At 40.3% G+C, this 22,283-nt stretch overlaps 1 long non-coding RNA gene across 1 annotated transcript in view; it reads right to left on the minus strand.

The window, feature by feature from the left end:
• Positions 1-22,283, minus strand: part of LOC139030872 (uncharacterized) — a 272,068-nt gene that overhangs the window by 188,790 nt on the left and 60,995 nt on the right. Inside the window, exon 2 of the long non-coding RNA XR_011483310.1 lies at positions 8,500-8,666. This is a non-coding gene — a long non-coding RNA (uncharacterized lncRNA). The remainder of the gene's footprint in view (positions 1-8,499; positions 8,667-22,283) is intronic.

Consider the following 22,283-nt stretch of genomic DNA (forward strand, 5'->3'; position numbering starts at 1 on the left):
TCATAAAATTCTAATCTGGGAGGCTGATGTATCAAGACCAGGATCTAGACTGTTCCTGATTTCACCTCCCATCACAAGAAGAACAACTAATTACTATTCAAGAATGAGATACCACTGAGAGAATGCTAGAACACAGGGATGAGGCTGAAGCACCCCCTGCAGCACAGAGACCAATACAGACCTCATCAGAAGGTAAGAGAAGTGGCTACATGTTGACCACACTGCCCCTCTCCCTGGTCAGCACAGCACCATGCAAAGAGCTCACCCTTGAATCTCTAGTTCCTCCAGGGGGAAAAGAGAACCTCGAGGGAACAACCAGTCCTCCTCAGAATTGTGGGTCACTTTGTGGGAGCCCCTTCTCTGACCTCACATCATGGGGATGGCAGGGGAATCTGTGGGGCTCAACCACAGGTGATCTGACCATGACAGAGAAGCAGGGAGGGGCGTTCAACAACCAGCACACAGATCTTGGCAGACCGAGTTTATACCTATGATGCCCAACTAGTGATGCCAACTAACAGCTTACCCATCTGTGGAACAAAGTCAGACCTACACTGACCAGGGAATTTCGCAGGGTGTAGAGACCTGAGTTAGATCTTCAAAGGAGGAGTTCTGCTGGCCCCAGAGCCCAGTCTGCCCATGCCCAGGTAAGGAGCTGAATCACATCCCCACCCACTGCGGAGAGTGTCTCCTGGCCCTGTCTGCCTGGAATGGCTGGAGACAGCTTCTGGAAGCTGTGCAACCCAGCAGCACTCAAGCCAAGAGATGGACAGGCAGAGCTGAGAGACGGCAGAACATAGCCACTGGCCCTCTTTGGCCAGGAAACTTGGAGTGTGGGTTGGCTTGAGTTAAGACAACAAGCAAAGAACCTTACCAGTTTTAGACCTACTTCTTCCACTGCACCTACAGAGGGAATATAATTTGCAGCCCAGCTTATCACTGAATATAGCCTACAGCCTGTCCAACCAGGAAGCCTAACCAGAACACACAAGAAGCTGCGGAGTCCATCCAACAGCTCCATGTTCAATAGTGCTTGAACAGAATGCACAGCCAGCGGCTCCCTACATCTATCTGCAGAGCATCACTGGTGGCCTCACCTGCAGGGAATTCCATGCACTCTAGGGCATTTCCTCTTAAAGTTTAAGTTTAGTAAACTATACGACACTATAAGAAAACATAGTGTGTGTGGGGGGGGGAGTGCATGCTAAGTCACGTCAGTCGTGTTCAACTCTTTGTGATCCTGTGGACTGTAGCCTGCTAGGCTCCTCTTTCCATGGGATTCTCCAAGCAAGAATACTGAAGTGGGTTGCCATGCCCTCCTCCAGGGGAATCTTTCTGACCCAGGGATTGAACCTGCATCTCCTGTGGCTCCTACCTTGCAGGGGGATTCTTTACCACTGAGTCATCAGGGAAGCCCAATAAAACATAGGCAGACACTAAAATAAATTAGGAAAACAATGCATGAACAAAGCAGGAAGATTGACAAGGAAACAGCAATCATAAAAAACCCCACCTAATCAAAATCCTGGAGTTGAAAAATAAAATAGAATAACTGAACTAAGGAATTAAATAAAGATTTTCAAAAGCAGACTCAACAATGCAGTAGAAAGAATCAGTAACCTGGAAGACAGGATATCGGAAGTTACCCTATCAGAGGAGCAAAAAGAAAAAATAATGAAAAAAAAATGAAGATGAAGTAAGTCAGAGAAAGACAAATATTGTATGATATCACTTATATATATGGATATGAGAGTTGGATTATAAAGAAAGCTGAGCACCAAAGAATTGATGCTTTTGAACTGTGGTGTTGCAGAAGACTCTTGAGAGTCCCTTGGATTGCAAGGAGATCCAACCAGTCCATCCTAAAGGAGGTCAGTCCTGGGTGTTCATTGGAAGGACTGATGCTGAAGCTGAAACTCCAATACTTTGGCCACCTGATGCGAAGAGCTGACTCATTGGAAAAGACCCTGATGCTGGGAAAGATTGAGGGTAGGAAGAGAAGGGGACAACAGAGGATGAGATGGTTGGATGGCATCACCAACTCAATGGACATGGGTTTGGGTAGACTCCGGGAGTTGGTGATGGACAGGGAGGCCTGGCATGCTGCGGTTCATGGGGTCACAAAGAGTCGGACACGACTGAGCGACTGAACTGAACTGAACTGAGCTGATACATGGAATCTAAAAAACAGTGTATGTGTGTGCTGTCACTCCAGGCATGTCTGACTCTTTGCAAACCTATGGACTGTAGCTCACCAGGCTCCTCTATCCATGGAATTTTTCAGGCAAGAATACTGGAGTGGGTGGGCATGCCCTCCTCCAAGGGATCATCCTCACCCAGGGGTCAAACCCACATCTTCTGTTACTCCTGCATGGCAGGCGGATTCTTACCACTGAGCCATTGGGGAAGCACCTCCCTGCCAAAGAAAGCAGTACAAATGAACTTATTTATAAAACATAAATAGAATCACAGACATAGAAAACAAACTTGTGGTTACCGAGGGAGAAGGATAGGAGGGTAAACTGGGAGATTGAAATTGACACATAAATATTACTATATATAAAATAGGTAACTAATAAGAACCTTCCATATAGTACAGGGAACTCTACTCAATACTCCATAATGACCTATATGGGATTATTCTGAATTCTGACAGTTCATAGATCTCCATTTATTTAGGGTTAGTTATTGGAACGTTATTAGTTGCCTTTTGTGGCATCTTCTTTACCTAAATTTTTGCGAGTCTTGATTCCTTATGCTGGTATATGTGCATTTGATTCCTATCTAAAAAAATCATGGGACATAGTGAAAAGAAATAATACACATTATGGGAGTTCCAAAAGGAGGACAGGAAGAGGGAACAGAAGTATCTTTAAAACAACAATGACTAAAAACTTCCCAAATCTAGGAAGAGACTAGACATCTAGACCTATGAGGACTAAAAGACCTCAAATTGTTTGAAGCCAAATAGGGCTGAGACACATTACAGTTAAATTGTCAAAAATTAAAAACAGAAAGAATTTTAAGAGCAACAAGAGGCAAAACAAAGGAGAAGAAGAAGACATATACAAGGAAGCCCCATAATTCTAACTGGTGAATTTCTCAACAGAGAATTTTCAGTCCAGGAGAAAATGAGATGACATATTCTAAATACTGAAAGACAATAAATGTCAACAAAGAATTCTATACCCAGCAAAGCTGTCCTTTAGAAACAAAGCTATCAGGAGAAAGGAAATACTAAAGAGCATAAATAAATGAAATGAAGAACAGAAAAGCAATAGAAAAGATTAACCAAACTAAAAGTTAGTTCTTTGAAAAGATAAATAAAATGGATGAATCCTTAGCTAGACTAACCAAGGAAAAAATAGGAAGGACCCAAATCAACAAAATAATGAGACATTATAACTAATATCACAGAAATTCAAAGGATCATAACAAGCTACTATAAGCAACTATGCACCAACAAACTAGATAACCTAAAAGAAATGGAAACACTCTTAGAAACATAAAACCTACTAAGTTTGAATCAGGAAGAAATAGAAAATGTGAATAGATCAATTGCTTGTAAGGAGATTAAAGCAGTAATCAAAAATCTCCCAACAAAGAAAAGCCCAGGACCAAATGGCTTCACTGGTGAATTTTATCAAAAATTTAAATAAAAATTAACATTTACCCTTCTCAAACTCTTCCAAAAATATCAAAGAGGACTGAACACTCCAAAATTTATTTTATAAGGCCAATGTTACCTGATACCAAAACCAGCAAAGAACACTGATAGAAAACTACAGACCAGTATCCCTGATACACAAATATTCTCAATAAAATACTATTATTTTAACCATATTCAGCAGTACACTAAAAGGGTCATATAACATGGGCAAGTGGGATTTATTCCTAAGATGTAAGGATGGTTCAACATACACAAATTAATCAATGTTATATGTCACATTAATAGAAAGAAAGAAAAGGATCACACAATCATCTCAATAGCCATAAAAAAACATTTTATACAACTCAACATTTATTCATGATTTTTTTTAAAACCTCTTACTAAACAGTCATAGAAGGAACATATCTCAACATAATAAAGGCCATATATGACAAACCCACAGCTAACACTGTATTTAATAGCGAAGGGTTGAAAGCTTTTCCTCTAAGATCAGGAATAAGGCAAGGATAATCACTCTCACCTCTCCTATTCAACCATAGTACTAGAAGTTGTAGTCAGAGCAATCAGGCAAGTAAAAACTTAAAAGCTGCTGAATTGAAAATGAAGATATAAAATTGCCTCTATTTGCAGGTAACATAATTTTATATATAGAAAATCCTAAAAACTCAATTAAAATACTGTTAGAGCTAATCAATTCATTGAGTAAAGTTAAGAATACAAATTGATATACAAAAGTTAGTAGTGTTTCTATACAACAACAACAAATTTTCTGGAAAATAGATTCAAAAATTAATCCCATTTATAATAGCATTAAAAACAGTAAAATATTTAGGAAAAATCTAACTAAGGACGTGAAAGATCTTTACCATGAAAATTACAAAATGTTGATGAAAGAAACTGAAGACAAAAATAAATGGAAAGGTATCCCTTATTTATGGATTGGAAGAATTAATATTGTTAAAAATGGCAATACTACAAAAGCCATTTATAGATTCAATGCAATATTCAGTTTCCAATGGTATTTTTTTACAGGAGTAGAAAAAACACTCCTTCAACTTTATATGGAACCAGAAATGACCCCAAATAGCCAAAGAATTTCTGAGAAATAAGAACACTGCAAGAGGCATCACACTTTCTGATTTCAGTCTATACTATAAAGCTGTAGTCATTAGTATGGCACTGGCATAAAAACAGACAGATAGACTAATGGAACAGAATCAAAAGCCCAGAAATAAACCCAAGCATATACAGCCAGCTAATATTTGACAGAGTCAAGAATAGTCAGTGGGGAAATGACAGTCTTTTCAATAATGACTGCTGGGATAATTGTATATTTACATATAAAAGAATGAAACTGGACCCATATCTTACATCACTCATAAAGATTAACTCGAAATGGATTAATGACTTAAATATAAGACCTGAAACCATGAAAATCCTAGTAGAAAATATAGGAATAAAGCTCCTTGACATGGGTCTTGGTAATGATTTCCTGGACATGACATCTAAAGCCCAATCAACAAAATAAAAAATAGTTAAATGGAAATCTCCACACTGTTCTTCATAGTGGCTGCACTAGTTTGCATTCCCACCAACAGTGTAAGAGGGTTCCCTTTTCTCCACACCCTCTCCAGCATTTATTGCTTGTAGACTTTTGGATAGCAGCCATCCTGACTGGTGTATAAGGGTACCTCATTGTGGTTTTGATTTGCATTTCTCTGATGATGAGTGATGTTGAGCATCTTTTCATGTGTTTGTTAGCCATCTGTATGTCTTCTTTGGACAAATGTCTGTTTAGTTCTTTGGCCCATATAAGGAAGCTGTGGTACATATACACCATGGAATATTACTCAGCCATTAAAAAGAATTCATTTGAATCAGTTCTAATGAGATGGATGAAACTGGAGCCCATTATACAGAGTGAAGTAAGCCAGAAAGATAAAGACCATTACAGCATACTAACACATATATATGGAATTTAGAAAGATGGTAACGATAACCCTATATGCAAAACGGAAAAAGAGACACAGATGTACAGAACAGACATTTGGACTCTGTGGGAGAAGGTGAGGGTGAGATATTTTGAGAGAACAGCATCAAAACATGTATATTATCTAGGGTGAAACAGATCACCAGCCCAGGTTGGATGCATGAGACAAGTGCTCGGGCCTGGTGCACTGGGATGACTCAGTGCACTCAGAGAGGGAGGTGGGAGGGGGGATCGGGATGGGGAATACATGTAACTCCATGGCTGATTCATGTCAATGTATGACAAAACCCACTACAATATTGTAAAGTAATTAGCCTCCAACTAATAAAAATAAATGAGAAAAAATAGTTAAATGGAACTACATCAAACTAAGAAGATATCAACAAAGTGAAAAGACAATATATGCAATGAGAAAAAATATTTGCAAACCATATATCTGATAAGGGGCTAATATCAAAAATATAAAAAGAACTCAAGCAATTCAATAGCAAAAATAAACAACCCAACTTAAACCCAACTTAAAAATGGGCAAAAGACCTGAATAGACATTTCTTCAATGAAAGATATATGAAAAGTCAACAGATAGATGAAAAGATCCTCAATATCACTAGTCCTTAAGGAAATGCAAATTAAAACCACAGCAAAATATTACCTCATCTGTTAGCCATCATCAAAAAGACAAGAGATAACAAATGCTGCTGTGGATGCAGAGAATAAAGAAACTCTTGTGTACTGTTCGTGGAGATGTAAGTTAGTACAGTCACTACAAAAATAGTATGGAGGACTCACAAAAATTAAAAAATACAACTACCATATGATTCAGCAATTCCACTCTGGGAAAATATGCAAAGGAAATTAAAACAATAACTTGAAATGATACCTGTACCACCATGTGTTTAATAGCATTATTTATAATAGCCAAGACATAGAAACACTCTTAAGTATCCACTGATAGATGAACAGATAAAGAAGTTGTGGTATATGTAATACAATGGAATATTATTTAGCCATTAAAAAAAAAACAAGGAAATCTTAACATTTCTGACAATATGGATGGACCATAAAGGCACTGTGCTAAGTGGAAAAACACAGACTGAGAAAGCTTCTGTATGATCCCACTTATATACATAATAATAATTTTTTAAAACCCCACAAACTCATAGAAAAAAAGAGATCAGACTTGCAGTTTCCAGAGGCAGAGGGTTGGGGAAGGAGAAGTTGGAGAAAAGTGGTCAAAAGGTACAAGCATCCGGTTATAAGTACTAGAGATATAATGTACACCATGATGACGAGGGCTAACATTGCTGTGTGATATCTCAGATTATTGTTGAAAGAGTAAATCCTATGAGTTCTCTTCACAAGGACAATTTCTTTTTTCCTTTTCTCATTCTCTTCTTTTTATTCTATCTATATGAGAAGATGTTTCCAGGGCAGGAATAGAAATGTAGACATAGAGAGTGGACATGTGGACACAGGGAGGGAAGGGAAGGTGGGACGAATTGGGAGATTAGGACTGACATATACATACTGCCACGTGTAACACATTTATTACACATCTATGTATATATGTATACGACCATATATACACCTCCTGCTGCATAGCAGAGTTCAGCTTCGTGCTCTGTGATGACCTGGAGGGGTGGGGTGGTAGTTGGGGTGGGAGGGAGGTCCAAGAGGAAGGAGATACACATACATATAGCTGATTCACTCCATTTTACAGCAGAGACTAACACAACATTATAATGCAATTATACTCCAATAAAATAGAAACAAATAATTTTACAAAGAAGATGGATGTTAGCTGAACCTACTTAGGTAATCACTTCATAATACATATAAATCAAACCATCATGCTATATGCCTTATATTTATAAAGTGATACATGTCAATTGTTTCTCAATATAGCTGGAAAAATCCTAATCTGTCTTCCACTGTAATTTCTTCAAATATTTGAAGATGATTATGTTCCCTGAACTGTCTCTTTAGACTGAATAAAGAGTATATTTAATGCTCCACCCCACATGTGACTTTTGAATTTCTTAAAAGACTTAAAAAAAATCCAGGGAAAATTAATAATCCTAACATTCCTTGTTTATTTTCAAAAACCTAACCATGCAGCTAGGAACAAAAGGTCAGTGGAGCCATAATTTGCTAATGTGTTCCTTTGTTACTGGAACCCATAGCAATACAGAATGTTATTCTTCTTTAAATGTCCAATAAGTGAAATGATCTGTCAAATGCTGGAAAGCATTCCTTTTACATGAAGAGTTGGCCACAGACACAGCAGGAGTTCTACTCATCTTAGTTTTCTTCTTTTTATCCTGTCTAAAAAGTTATCTATAGATCTCTCCAAACTTTGGAGAGAGATGAAGCTATTCTTAAATAACTCACTTTATTGAGCGAATTTGTTTCTTTGGCAAGTCATGCTCACTTACTAGCAATTTTGGATTACCTTTCATTTTCTCATTGGCATTTGTAAGACTGCCACTTCCAGAAAAGCATTACACAACCGGTGAGTTGATTGCAGTTCCAAATCTTTAGAAATGCTCAGTCTATTTTGAGCTGCATTCCAGACCCTACAGTTACATTCAGTCATTCACTCCCCCATTTATGTCGCTCTCCTAATCTTTCCCTCGAGGTTCTCGCATGGCTGAAGGACAATTTTAAGCTACTGCGCTCTGTCCTGTGACAGTGAACTGAGACAGATAATAGCATTTCTAACATAATAAGACATCTGTAATATAATTCTGCTGCTAATCAATGTATCTTTTACGGTAGATGGGCCATTGTGAAATATAATTAACCAAGACAACGAAAAAAACAAATATCACTTTCTCACCTGGAGAGCTAGACGGGATTGCAGAGGATTGATGAAATCTAATGAAATGTAATGGACTCCAACCGTATATATTCTCTGGGCCCCTGGTGAACATAGATTCTCATGGTAGCCTTGAATTTGGTCCTCTTTACAGGATAGGATGCTCCAATGTTTTGCAGGCTCTCTTCCTGTATCAGAGACAAGCAAGAAGGTGGAGAGTGTTTCTCCAAGTTATTCTCATCTCAGAAACTCACTAACCAGAGGTCAACTGCAACAGGATAGAAATTATGTGTCCACTTCCTTTATTTAGAAACACTTATCAAAGATGCCAGAAAATCAAGTCGCCACTTAGGAGTTCAGAAATATCAAGACAACTGGTGAGAACAGTGGGTGACATGGCGTAAAAGGGATGCAGACATTGGATCAACAATCATCTGAAAATGAACCCTCCTTCTGTCACTTGCTAGCTCTGCCATTTCAGGGGACTTTCTATTTTCCTCTGGGTTTCAGGTTCTTTCTCTACGATAGGGAACCACCTGCCTTCAACTTGTGAAGATGAAGCCATATAAACATGTAACATATCTAATCATTACAAAACCAGCACCCAAGTGTCAGTTTCCCTTATTGTCAACAAACGTGGATTTATCCCCTTCTCTTGGTTCTACAGAAAACAAAACAAATCATAGAAAGGGGTTTCCCAGGAGTTAGGAATTTCAACTGTTAACATCCTGGGGCTCAAATGTTCCAAGGGCTACATTTGATAAACTATTCCAAGTTTTAAGTTTTAATTCTGGCTATTAGTTCCTTCTTGATGTTGAACAGTGTTTTCTCTTGTCTTGTGAGGTAGAACTGATAAACACATACCCAGATGGTAACGATAACCCTATATGCTAACCTGTTTTTAATAACTTAATTGAAGGCTGTCACTTAAGTGATTATTTTTTAAGTGAAAGTTGCTCAGTTGTGTCCAACTCTTTGTGACCCCCATGGATATACAGCCCACGGAATTCTCCAGGCCAGAATCCTGGATCCCTTTTCCAAGGGATCTTCCTGACCCAGGGATCAACCCGAGGTTTCCCGCATTGCAGGCAGATTCTTCAACAGCTGAGCCACCAGGAAAGGCCAAGAATACTGGAGTGGGCAGGCTATCCCTTCTCTGGAGGATCTTCCTGAGCCAGGAATCAAACTGGGGTCTCCTGCATTGCAGGTGGATTCTCTACCAACTGAGCTACCAGGGAAGCCCTCTACGTTTACATCAAGTGATTCCTAATGGGACGTTTGGTAATTCTGGAGACGTTTTTAGTTATCACTCCTGAGAGTTGTGGGAGAGTGCTGCTGGTATTTAGGGCGCAGGACCAAGGATGCTACTAAAGATCTTCCAGGTGCAGGAGAGCGCCCCTCTTTTCTGCTCAGACCTCTCTCTCCCTCCCCCACAACAAGGAACTATCCAGCCTGAAACATCAATGCGCTGAGGCTGAGAACCCCTGCCCCCAGCCTAAATAATCCCTAGTCTCTTTACATTTCTTTGTAAATGTTCATAAAGATGGCTTGTAAAAAATACTAATGTCGTATCTGCCATCTCTCCCACCATCAGCGCTTAGCTTTTATATAGCTGAATGATGGTGACTGTATATTTGTGTAGTGTTTTAGAATTTACAAGGTGTTTTTATGTGATACCTCACTTAACTCTTACAACAACTTTGTGAAAGATCTGTTTTTAATAATTCTCATTTTATAAATTATGCCTAAGACCAAACTTTAAGGACAGAGCTAAGACACAAAATAAAGATTTTGGGCCCTAAATCTTTCCATTGCCTCCTGCTCCACTTGGCTTTATTCTGAACAACACTATTCTCAACAGAAAGGACCCACTAAGACAATGGATCTCAACTGAGGATGCACACAAAAATCACCCAGATTGATTTTTTTAAATAGAGATTATGGCCTTTAAAGTCTTCTATATCTGAATCTCTAAGAATAGGGTAAATACATATATATTTTCCAAAAGCACCCCAACATGTGCCCACTTCTGGTGTCTCATCTGGTTCAGAACACAAATCAAGTGGTAATAATCATCTTTCTGGGGGCATTTACATGTTAAAATTTCTTAATCCAAAGAAATGAATCTCTGATGGTACTTCAGACACCAGAGAACCTTGAGTGTGGTGGAAATAGTTTTGTATGGTTGAAGTCTCTCAATTACTCAAAAGTGGCTGCTATTTTCATCTCATTTTAAGACTTTTTTGATTCTAGGTCAGAGAAGTTTTTTTAATGGGGCTCAATTTGTTTTCTCCTGTATGTTTTCTATGGCCCTCAGACACTTACATACAATAGATTTCATAAAAAGAAACATAATACATTAAAAGGCAAGATATTGGCAAGAAGAGTCCATGAAAGGCCCAGTTTGTGTCGGGGATGGCAGCACCATTACCATACAGCGCCTTCCAGTACTACCTGTCATTTTTCACACTTGTTTACGTGACAGATTCTACATGTGGATGTGGCTCTGTGCCTGGTCTTCTTTTTACCATAATCCTGAATTGAGGCTTCTAGCGCTCATTACAGATTATTTATTTAAGTGTACTGCTATACTGTGTTCTCTGTCTGTGAGCCAGGAGCATGGGTATCACGTGGGCACCTGTTAGAAATGCACTCTCACTGTAGCAAGATCCCCAGGTGATGCACATTCAGGCTGGAGGGGCACTGTTCCAGGGACTTTTCCCACCAACACCCTTGAGGGGTTTCCCCAACCCCGTCATACTGATAATAAAGACTCAAGGCTACAGAGGTAAGACAGTGGCACTCAGACCAGCAACAGTGGCCCTCCCAAAAGGGGGCCCTCAGACCAGCAACATCAGCATCCCGTGGCAGCTTGTTAGAACTGGACACTCCAGGCCTGTCTCAGACTAAGCGAGAAACTCTGAGAGTCGGGCTCAGCAATCTGTGTGCTTTTTTAAACTGAGATATAGTTGACATACAATATTATGTAAGTTTCAGATGTACTAAAAGATGATTTGACATTTGGATATGCTCTGAAATGATCACCACAACAAGTCTAGTAGCCATCTGTCCCCACGTGAAGTCATTACAATATTATTGACCGTATTCTTCAAGCTGTATGTTACACCCCTGAATAATCTGTATTTTGAAAAAAAAAAGTCCTTCGAGCAATTCTTGTTGGACAGAGTATGGTAAAGTTGATGTGGCCACAAGAGGAGATGATAACAAGGCTTGGAATAAGTTTATCATGCTCACAGATCCCAGAGAGAGTGTCACTACATGCCAGGCAGGGTTACAGAACACAGCACCAAGTGATCAGGAGACAGAAGACAGAAGTGAGCATAAGGTTTAAACAGAGACTTTATTGGGGTTTCCAGGGAAATGCAAAACAAGGCAGAGTAAACAGTTTCAGTTCAGTTCAGTTCAGTCTCTCAGCCGTGTCCAAGTCTTTGTGACCTCATCAACCACAGCACACCAGGCCTCCCTGTCCATCACCAACTCCCAGAGTTTACCCATACTCATGTCTGTTGAGTCGCTGATGCCATCCAACCATCTCATCCTCTGTCGTCTCCTTCTCCTCCTGCCCTAAATCTTTCCCAGCATCAGGGTCTTCTCCAATGAGTCAGTTTTTCACATCAGGTGGCCAAAGTACTGGAGTTTCAGCTTCAACATCAGTCCTTCCAATGAACACCCAGGACTGATCTCCTTCAGGATGGACTGGTTGGATCTCTTTACAGTCCAAGGGACTCTCAAGAGTCTTCTGCAACACCTCAGTTCAAAAGCATCAATTCTTCAGTGCTCAGCTTTCTTTATAGACTAACTCTCACATCCATACATGACCACTGGAAAAATCACAGCCTTGACTAGACGGACCTTTGTTGACAAAGTAATGTCTCTGCTTTTTAATATGCTGTCTAGGTTGGTCATAACTTTCCTTCCAAGGAATAAGTGTCTTTTAATTTCATGGCTGCAGTCACCATCTGCAGTGATTCTGGAGCCCCCCCCCCCAAATTAGCCACTGTTTCCACTGTTTACCCCGTCTGTTTGCCATGAAGTGATGGGAATGGATGCCATGATCTTAGTTTTCTGAATGTTGAGCTTTAAGCCAACTTTTTCACTCTCCTCTTTCACATTCAAGAGGCTCTTTAGTTCTTCTTCACTTTCTGCCATAAGGGTGGTGTCATCTGAATATCTGAGGTGATTGATATTTCTCCTGGCAATCTTGATTTCAGCTTGTGCTTCTTCCAGCCCAGCGTTTCTCATGATGTACTCTGCATATAAGTTAAATAAGCAGGGTGACAATATACAGCCTTGACGTACTCCTTTTCCTATTTGGAACCAGTCTAAATAATTCTGGTGGGCTTTGGGCTATACGGGTGGTCTCCAATCAACTGGTACATGGCTCTGGGATGATTCAGGTCAGGGGAAATACTGCCTTGGTGTATGAGAGTTAGATGAAGAGGTGGTTGGGGTAGTATAAACTTGGAATTCATTGGTTTTCATATGAAAAGCCTACTCTAGGCAAGTTATTATTATCTTTAGACATTAGTTGGCCCTGGGAGGGTAGTCTCTCCTCAACCAGAAAGGTTTTTTAAGATCTTAAAACATCTTGCACAGAAAACTGAAAATACATGTGTTAGCAAGACCTAATGCATGCTAAAGGTTACAAACCATTCCTCTGAGGCAGAAGCTATAAACCCTAGCTTCATCCTGAAATAATCTGGGGAGATTTTTAGTAAATATCAATACCTGCACCCAATCCCAGATCAATTAAATCAGAATTTGAACAGACACAATGCAAGGTGATTATATCAAGCCATCAAGGCTCATAACTCAGGCTCTGAAGAAAACAAAGTGTGGTTGATAAAGTATTACAGATCTAATCTAGTGTTTCTTCACCCTAACTGATTTGGGTGGGGGTGAAGGGAGATACCCTAGCTTCAATCACTCCACTCCTAATTTGTCTCAAGCAGTTGTGAGGGGTCATTTGGCTTGGTTTTTTAAGTGATTCTCACATGATTCTAGTGTGTAACCAGGATAGAGAAATCTAGGTTAACTCTGTTGTTTTATCTAACCTTCATTTTAATATGAGAATTATGAAGTTTAGAAGAAAAGTGGTTTACTTAAATTTACAAGTTCTCAAGGGTGTCAGGATTGGAACTCCCAGATTCCAACCCAATTTTCATATGTATAGCTTCATTGTCCTGAGTGTGCACATAGTTTGGTGTCTGCCTTAACTGAATGTCATTTCCCCAGTTTTTTTAAGGTCTCTAAGAAATTTGGCTTTTCTCTTCCAAGGATCCAGGCACTCTACTCAAGAAATTTTCAGGGCAAAAGATATGACCTATGCATTTTTAAAGGATAAATATGAACTTGGCAGAATATATTTTCCAAAACATTCTCCATCCCACATGTTCTTCTACAAGGTAAAAGGTCACTGCCCCATCAAAAGAGGACATCTAGTTACTCTCCTCTGGAATCTTGGCTGGACTTGGTGATTTGTTTGACCATGAGACCATGGTAAAAGTAAAATCCTTGAATTTTCAAGGCTGGTTCATGAAACACATTAGAGCTTCTGCCCGGACCTCATGAAATGCTGTCTTGAGACACCTCCCAGCCACCATAAAGAGAGAAGCCCAAGACACACAGAGATGCTGTGTGTAGCCACTCTGGTCCACAGTGATCAACCAAGCTCCCAGTGAAAAACCAGCCCCAGGGTTCTCAAGCATGTGCTGGAGTCTTCAGACAACTGCAGCCCCCAGCTGACATCTGGCTGCAACTGCATGAAAGACCCCAAATAAAAACTGCAAGCTCAGCCAAGTCCACCTACAGAATTAAGAGAGATTATAACCTCTGAGTTTTGAAGTGGTTTGTTGAGCAGTAACAAATACCTACAACAACAAAATACAAGAAAATAACTCCAAGTGGAAAAGTGTGGTGTCAATGAGTTAACAGTTTATAAGGCTTAACTGAGAGAGCAGAGGGTAGAGAAAGGGAAGGGAAGATCAGGAGCACAGAAAAAAAGAAAATTTAAAAACGTAATAAACGTTGCAACAGTAGTACATTGCCTCCTTAAAGAGTCAATATGATATAATCATTACACATTTCTAGTAAAGGTTGGAATTTGGTCTATAAATTGTTCCTGTTGATGGTAGACTGCCTGAAATTACTATAAAACCAGAAATTTGCAGACTAAAGAAGTGTTTAAGAATGAGGTTGGAAAAAAAAAAAGAATGAAAATTATATTCTAAGTAAAATTATAAGTAGACAAGTTAGTATTTTTATTCCTGCCAAGCTCTCCTTTCTTTAGAATCTTGGGTATGAATCTTTATTGTGACCACAAATAATTGCATCAAAAAATTAGTGAGGGTCATATAGCCCCTTTGGCAGTGATTTCCAGAGGATGATTTCTAGGGGGGCAGGTAAACAAGAACATTTCCACATGTCAGCTCTGCTGGACAAACCAAGCACTAGATCAGAAACTCAAGCTGTGACCTCTACTTTCCATATTTAGTATTTTTCCAACAAAAATAATGGTTCTGAAATTGAATTTAGATGACAATAGCTTTTGAATCAAAACACACAAAAAAAGAACACTGCACAGCTTATTCTTGTCCCAATTTTTATGACAACACACTGGTTCTGCAGTGGTTTTCATCATCAAAATATATTTTTACCGACTTTGGAGCTGACTTGGACACGTGGAGAATAGGTAAATGTTGTTTCAGGGCACCATTTCAGGTCTTGAATTAATCCCATTGCTAGTTGATAGCTATTGAGTTTAGGTAGTTGAGATTCAGTCACAATGGAACTACGTTCAGTTCTTTCTCTGTGTGCACCTGTTACCTTTGAGCTCTTCAATAACTTGTTGCTATTCAGTCGCTAAGTCATGTCTGACTCTTCTGCGACCCCGTGGACTGTAGCCCACCAGAATCCTCTGTCCAGTGGATTTCTCAGGCAAGAATACTAGACTGGATTGTCATTTCCTTCTCCAGGGAGCTGAACCTGGGATTGAACCCATGTCTCCTGCGTCGGCAGACAAGTTCTTTACCACTGAGCCACCTGGGAAGCCCTCTCTTTAATAACCACACTTGAGTGATCTTGTAGGCATATCCCACTCATCAAGAGAGGAAAAGCAGTAAAAACCATGAACCAGGAGAAAGTTATTTCTGCTCTTAAGAAATAGCTCAAAACTTTGGTCCAAGTATCACAATTACTTAGCACACACGCTGCCACTCTCCCTCCCATATCTGTGTTAGGAATCACTGATCAGTTATGGCTTCCCTTTGCTCCTGAGCTAGGGCACAGCCTCAGAACATTTCCCAACACAGAGGCCCAGATGACTACCACTCAGTCATGGGGAAACATTTTGTTTTCCATCTTGACAGTGCATCAAGAAATCATTTCTCTATATAACTAGACATATCTTTATCACTGGCTTTCTAAATTTGGTGAACAGAAATAAAATGAATACCTCTATAGACTACACATTGTGAGACTACATATCTTAGAGAAAGTATCCTTCATTTTCCACAGTAATTTTCCCTTAAAAACTGCAAATACAATGGCATCATATACTGTGTGATCTGGATACTATGGTGGTTCAGCTCAGTCGCTCAATTGTGTCCAACTCTTTGCGATGGCGTGGACTGCAGCATGCCAGGCTTCCTTGACCATCACCAACTCCCAAAGCTTGCTCAAACTCATGTCCACCGAGTTGATGCCATACAATCATCTTATCCTCTGTCGTCCCCTTCTCCTGCTCTCAATCCTTCCCAGCATCAGGGTCTTTTCCAATGAGTCAGCTCTTCACATCAGGTGGCCAAATATCAGAGTTTCAGCTTCAGAATCAGTCCTTCCAATGAATATTCAGAACTGATCTCCTTTAGGATGGACTGGTTGGATCTCCTTGCAGTCCAAGGGACTCTCAAGAGTCTTCTCCAACACCACAGTTCAAAAGCATTAATTCTTCAGCCTGCTTCCTTTACAGTCCAACTCTCATATCCATACATGACCACTGGAAAAACCATAGCTTTGACTAGATGGACCTTTGTTGGCAAAGTAATGTCTCCACTTTTTAATATGCTGTCTCAGTTGGTCATAGCTTTTCTTCTAAGGAGCAAGCATCTTTTAATTTTATGGTTTCAGTCACCATCTGCAGTGATTTTGGAGCCCCCCAAAATAAAGTCTCTTTGTTTCCATTGTTTTCCCATCTATTTGCTATGAAGTGATGGGAATGGATGCCATGATCTTAGTTTTCTGAATGTTGAGTTTTAAGCCAATTTTTTCACTCTCCTCTTTCATGTTCATCAAGAGGCTCTTTAGTTCTTCGTTTTCTGTCATAAGGGTGGTGTCATTTGCATATCTGAGGTTACTGATATTTCTCCCAGCAATCTTCATTCCAGCTCGTGCTTCATCCAGCCCAGCATTTCGCATGATGTACTCTGCATATAAGTTAAGTAAGCAAGGTGACAATATACAGCCTTGACGTACTCCTTTCCTGATTTGGAACCAGTCTGTTGTTCCATGTCCAGTTTTAACTGATGCTTCTTGACCTGCATACAGATTTCTCAGGAGGAAGGTCAGGTGGTCTGGTATTCCCAGCTCTTGAATGTAGTTAATATTAAAAAAGTCAGTTCTCAAAATAAGCATCACAAAGCTGCACAATTCTTAAAGCTTTTTTCAAGTCATGAAAAAAAGGATTACTAGAAAATTTCTTAATCCATTAAAAAATATAATAAGGTATTTTGCTAATCACTGTGAAGAATACAAAGCATTAAAGTGAATCCCTACAGAAATTTGTGGCAAATTGAAGGAATTATGCCTTGAAAAGTTAAACAATAGTCTAAGGCAACACAGTGATAAATAAATAATTGGTAAAAGCCAAGAAGCTCCAACTATTTTTCATAAAGGAATAAATTTTCATTTTCCCAAAATCTCAAGAGAAGCCAAGAACGATGAAAAGAACCCTGGTACTGGTAACCTACAAGGCCAACATGCTTTCAAATCTAGAATCTGATGTTTACTATCTATGTAGACCCAGATAAGTGTAAGGTCACTGACTATTTCTAGACATTGGTTCCCTCATTTGTAAAATAGGGACAATAATCCTAAGAGTCCTTTTGTAGCACTGTTGTAAAGATTAAATGAGATAATGTATTGAAAGAGGTTAGCATGCTATGGATCATCAAGGAGGTAGTCAATAATCATTACACTACCATCATATAATCATTGTGCACACTATCATCCTATCATCATTCTGCTGCAGAACCTGAGATGGGAAGGAAATGGAGGATGGTATCCTTACAATTTTGACTACTTTGGAGCTCTCTCCAACAATGGGCCACTCTGCTGTTTTATAATCATATATGGACACTCAATTCCATAAATATACACCAAAACTAATATGAACTAATATAATCAACAACAGCTTTATGCTGGAATTAGTCTTTCATTGTGACTTAACGAGTACATAGATATTGGACAGGAGAGGAAAATATAAGCAAGAATACCTTGGGCAGAGTGCATCTGGGAAGCAGTGAGTAAGAAGCCACTTAGCATGGACAGTGTTGAGAAGTGGCAGGAAGCCACACGAGAGTGGACTTGGGGTGAGCAGCTCAACAGACACCAAACCAGTCACTCCCTGTTGTGAATCTTCTATTTCAAACAAATTGGACTGTATATTTCTTCTCACCTGTAGCCACTTAGAATCCATGACGTTATCCTTTGTAAAGGAAAGGATTTGTATAGTTAACACACCATTATTTTCTCTAAGAGTACCACGCACTGTGAGATGAACTGATGTCTTTTAAAGAATGAGAAGACAATGTCCATATCTTTATAGCTGGATACAACTTGGAACACTTTTCTCTTCACATGTACTGTGAAGAAAAACCAAACTTCACTTTGTTATATTTTTGTTAACTCATCAATATTCTTCAAGTGGAATCTACTCGCCATATTTTCTCCACAAAAACTCATGCAGAGAGCTTCACCAACCTGATACTAGTTACAGCCTCATGAAACCCAGCATTAGTAAATAGGTAATTTCAAAGCGAATTAGGGCAAAAGAGGCCAAATATATTCTTTCTTAGTGAACTGAAGGTTAGAATACCATTTATCATCTTTGTGCCATGTAATGTGCTGGTGCTTTATAAGTATTACTTTATTTAATTCTTACAACAATCCTAACTGTAAGGATTATAACAACCCCATTTTACAGAGGCAAACCATGAGGCTGAGAGTACATAAGTCACTGTCCAAGGTCACAAGACTGTAATGAAGGAGCCAGCTCTTGAACAGCCACCACGCTGCACTGCTTCCCAAAGGGCAGACACAGAACCTAGTGGCCAAGCTCAGAGAAACAAATCAGAACTCTTCAGAAGAAAGCCCTCAAGCAGACGACTGTCAGTTGTTTATCCCGATGGGTAGACACAATAACTGATGATCTCAGTCTGTTCAGGGTAATTTTAAATGGTCATTTGTACTCTTTGTTTGAGAAAACAAATGTTGTAAATAATTAATGCCTGCAGACATGAGAAGAAACTTTAGAAATTCACCAAAAGCTATTTTTAATGTAGCCCTTGGTAAAAAGATCTAGTTTACCAGATATTGCATTTGACCCTTAAAATATTTTTGTAAACTAATTTATTTATTTTAATTGGAGGCTAATAACTTTACAATATTGTAGCGGTTTTGCCATACATTGACATGAATCAGCCATTGGGTGTACATGTGTCCCCATCCTGAACCCCCCTCCCACCTCCCTCCCCATCCCATCCCTGTGGGTCATCCCAGTGCACTAGCCCTGAGTGCCCTGTCTCATGCATTGAACCTGGACTGGCGATCTATTTCACATATGGTAATATACATGATTCAATGCTATTCTCTCACATCATTCCACCCTCGCCTTCTCCCACAGAGTCCAGAGTCTATTCTTTACATCTGTGTCTCTTTTGCTGTCTCACATACAGGGTCATCATTACCATCTTTCTAAATTCCATATATATGCATTATTACATTGTATTGGTGTTTTTCTTTCTGACCTACTTCACTCTGTATAATAAATTTTAAGATCTATTGCCTGCTTACCCCTGGTTATATCCCCAATAAAATGTCTACTCTAAAAGATGAAGCACTCTTGATATAGGAAAACTCTAGATATATTTCTCCTATAGAAACTACTACTATCCTAATACTGTTCATGTCTATGTTTGCTTCAGGCAATTCCTAGAGTTGTTTCTTTTAAAGGGAAAAAGTCAATGCTCTCTCTGAAACTTAGTTTCTATGGACACAATCCCATGGTTAAGGAAAAAAAAAAAAGATCTGTAGGACTTGCATTCATTTAGTCTAAATGTGGTTTGTGAAGGGTATTTTCAGTCCTGCCCTCAGAAAAGTAAGACCTTAATCTATTGTCTTTGGATGTGGATAACACAACTAGAAACATGTGCTCACATCGAAGAAAGACAACGGGCCAGGTCTACGTTGCTAAATGTAAGTATTTATGTTCTGTGGTTGGTAGCATTGTGTGTGATCAACTGTCGAGCTTCAGAGTTGGAAAGTCTGGGTGTGATTCTTGGTTACTATCACTCACCAGGGGTGTAACTTTGAGCAAAGGATTTAACTCCTTTGAACTTCATTTTCATGTGTATATATATATATATATATATATATATATATATATTTATGTGTGTATGCGTGTACCTAATCAGTTCAGTTCAATCACTCAGTCATATCAGACTCTTTGTGACCCCATGGACTGCAGTATGCCAGGCTCCCCTGTCCATCACCAACTCCTGGAGCTTACTCAAACTCATGTCCACTGAGTCAGTGATGCCATCCAGCTATCTCATTCTCTGCCGTTCACTTTCTCCTGCCTTCAAAGTCTTTCCCAGCATCAGGGTCTTTTCCAAGGAGTCAGTTCTTCACATCAGGTAGCTAAAGTACTGGAGCTTCAGCTTCAGCATCAGTCCTTCCAATGAATATTCAGGACTTGTTTCCTTTAGGATTGGCTGGTTTGACCCCCTTGCAGTCCAAGGGACTCTCAAGAGTCCTCTCCGACAGCACAGTTCAGAAGCATCATTCTTTGGCACTCAGCTTTCTTTATGGTCCAAACCTAACAGTTGTATTTAAATAGAGTGCAAAATATACCTGGCATGTGGTAAGCATGCAATAAATGTAAACTTATTATTGTTACCATTAGTTTATATGGTATTTTCCCTTCAAAGAGTCCTTAAGTTTTGTTTTCTGAAGAGTTTGGTAACATCCAGTGTCTATCTTGCATTCTTTGAGAACAGGGTGCCAAGAGGAATTTTTCCTTTTCTCACAAAGTGCAGCCAAGTCCCAAGATAGTACCCCATAATCTAGGTTCAGAGAGATGCTGGTTTGCTGCCAGATCTTGGAGACAACAAACCACCTTCCTTCAAAGATCAATGAGAAGTGCTCTACCAATCCTCCCCACCCATCCATGCAAGAGATTGCAGGATGAGAGGTATGGTCCTTGACAATCTGAGCAGGAAGGAAAAAGAAGGCAGAAATGCTGCAGTTGAGACATGGAACGGAGGAGCAACCTGCACTTCTATCAGTTGACAAAACAAGCTTACTCATGTTTTCCCTGGGTTCAATGGGCACCTCACAGAAAACAGGTGGGCTTGATCTGGCTTGATCCTTCCCAAGAGGTCCTCCCAGGCAGCAGTGGGTGTGCCTCCTTTAGTGGAGGCTGAGGTAAGTCTACAGGGGGCAGGAGAGACAGAGCCAGGTGTCTTGCAGGACTAATTATCTAATTCGTAGCTTGGTGCAAAATGAAAATGCACGGGTAGGGGTATCAATCTCCCCTTTTGCAAACTTCCTTGGCCCCAAGCCACAGTGGATGAGCAGGCTGCAGGACTGCCGCCTCTGTGCAGGGACACACGGGATGATGAACGTCTGGATGGAGGGGTAAGAGCAAGGGAAAAGGCCAAGAGGCCCCAACGGAGTCACCCATTAAAGGGACTAAGCCACTTTCTTTCCTCACCAACCCTGACTTTCCCCATGCCTGCATCCAGGAGATGGTGGGACTCGAGTCTTTCCCACCCCACCACCGTGGCAATTGCTTCACTGCCCTGGGCAGAAGGTGGGAGCTGTAGGCAGGCAGGTACCAGGAGACGGAGGCAGAGCCGTGTTAGGAGGGAACAGAGAGTAAGTGATAGAGACCTTGCCGAGAGGAGAGGCGGAGTTGCCAAGGCAGGACCGCACAAGAGCCAAGGCTCCGTGCCACTCACCTATTGCTCCATTTTCCTATTGGAGAAAGCACACTTCACTTGCCAAACATAATCAAAGGTGGAATTATTAAGAATTTCAAGATGGCAACTGCAAAGCATTAAACTCCCAGAAATGGGCGGGTGCTTCCGAGCACAAAGGCCTGTGTCACGGGTCTCAACTCCCACAGTTTCCGCACTCACAAAGCCCTGCTCCCACATCAGGGAACTGGGCAGCAAGAAGCCCTGTGGAAACTTCAGTGCGCCCACAGATGCCCACCAGGAGAGAGCCAACAGGTGGACACATGCCCTAGATGTCATCAACAGCGAGTCAGTGGTCGCCAGGGAAACAGTACCTGCCAGCCAGGAAGAAGTCTGCCACCCTGCTCAGAAAAGAAAGGGGTTTGCTGTGTTTGCCGCTCCTTACCCCACCTCTAACACTGAAAGGCTGAGGGGGGACAAAAGCATAATGAGACCCCGTTTTTGCAGCTAGAAACAGAGACAGAGCTGATCTGTGCTGGTGGGAGGGGAGGACGGCTCCGAATTACATTGCCAGTGACATTTCAAACT

Source organism: Odocoileus virginianus, chromosome 24, assembly GCF_023699985.2.
Source record: "Odocoileus virginianus isolate 20LAN1187 ecotype Illinois chromosome 24, Ovbor_1.2, whole genome shotgun sequence".
Taxonomy (NCBI): Eukaryota; Metazoa; Chordata; class Mammalia; order Artiodactyla; family Cervidae; genus Odocoileus; species Odocoileus virginianus.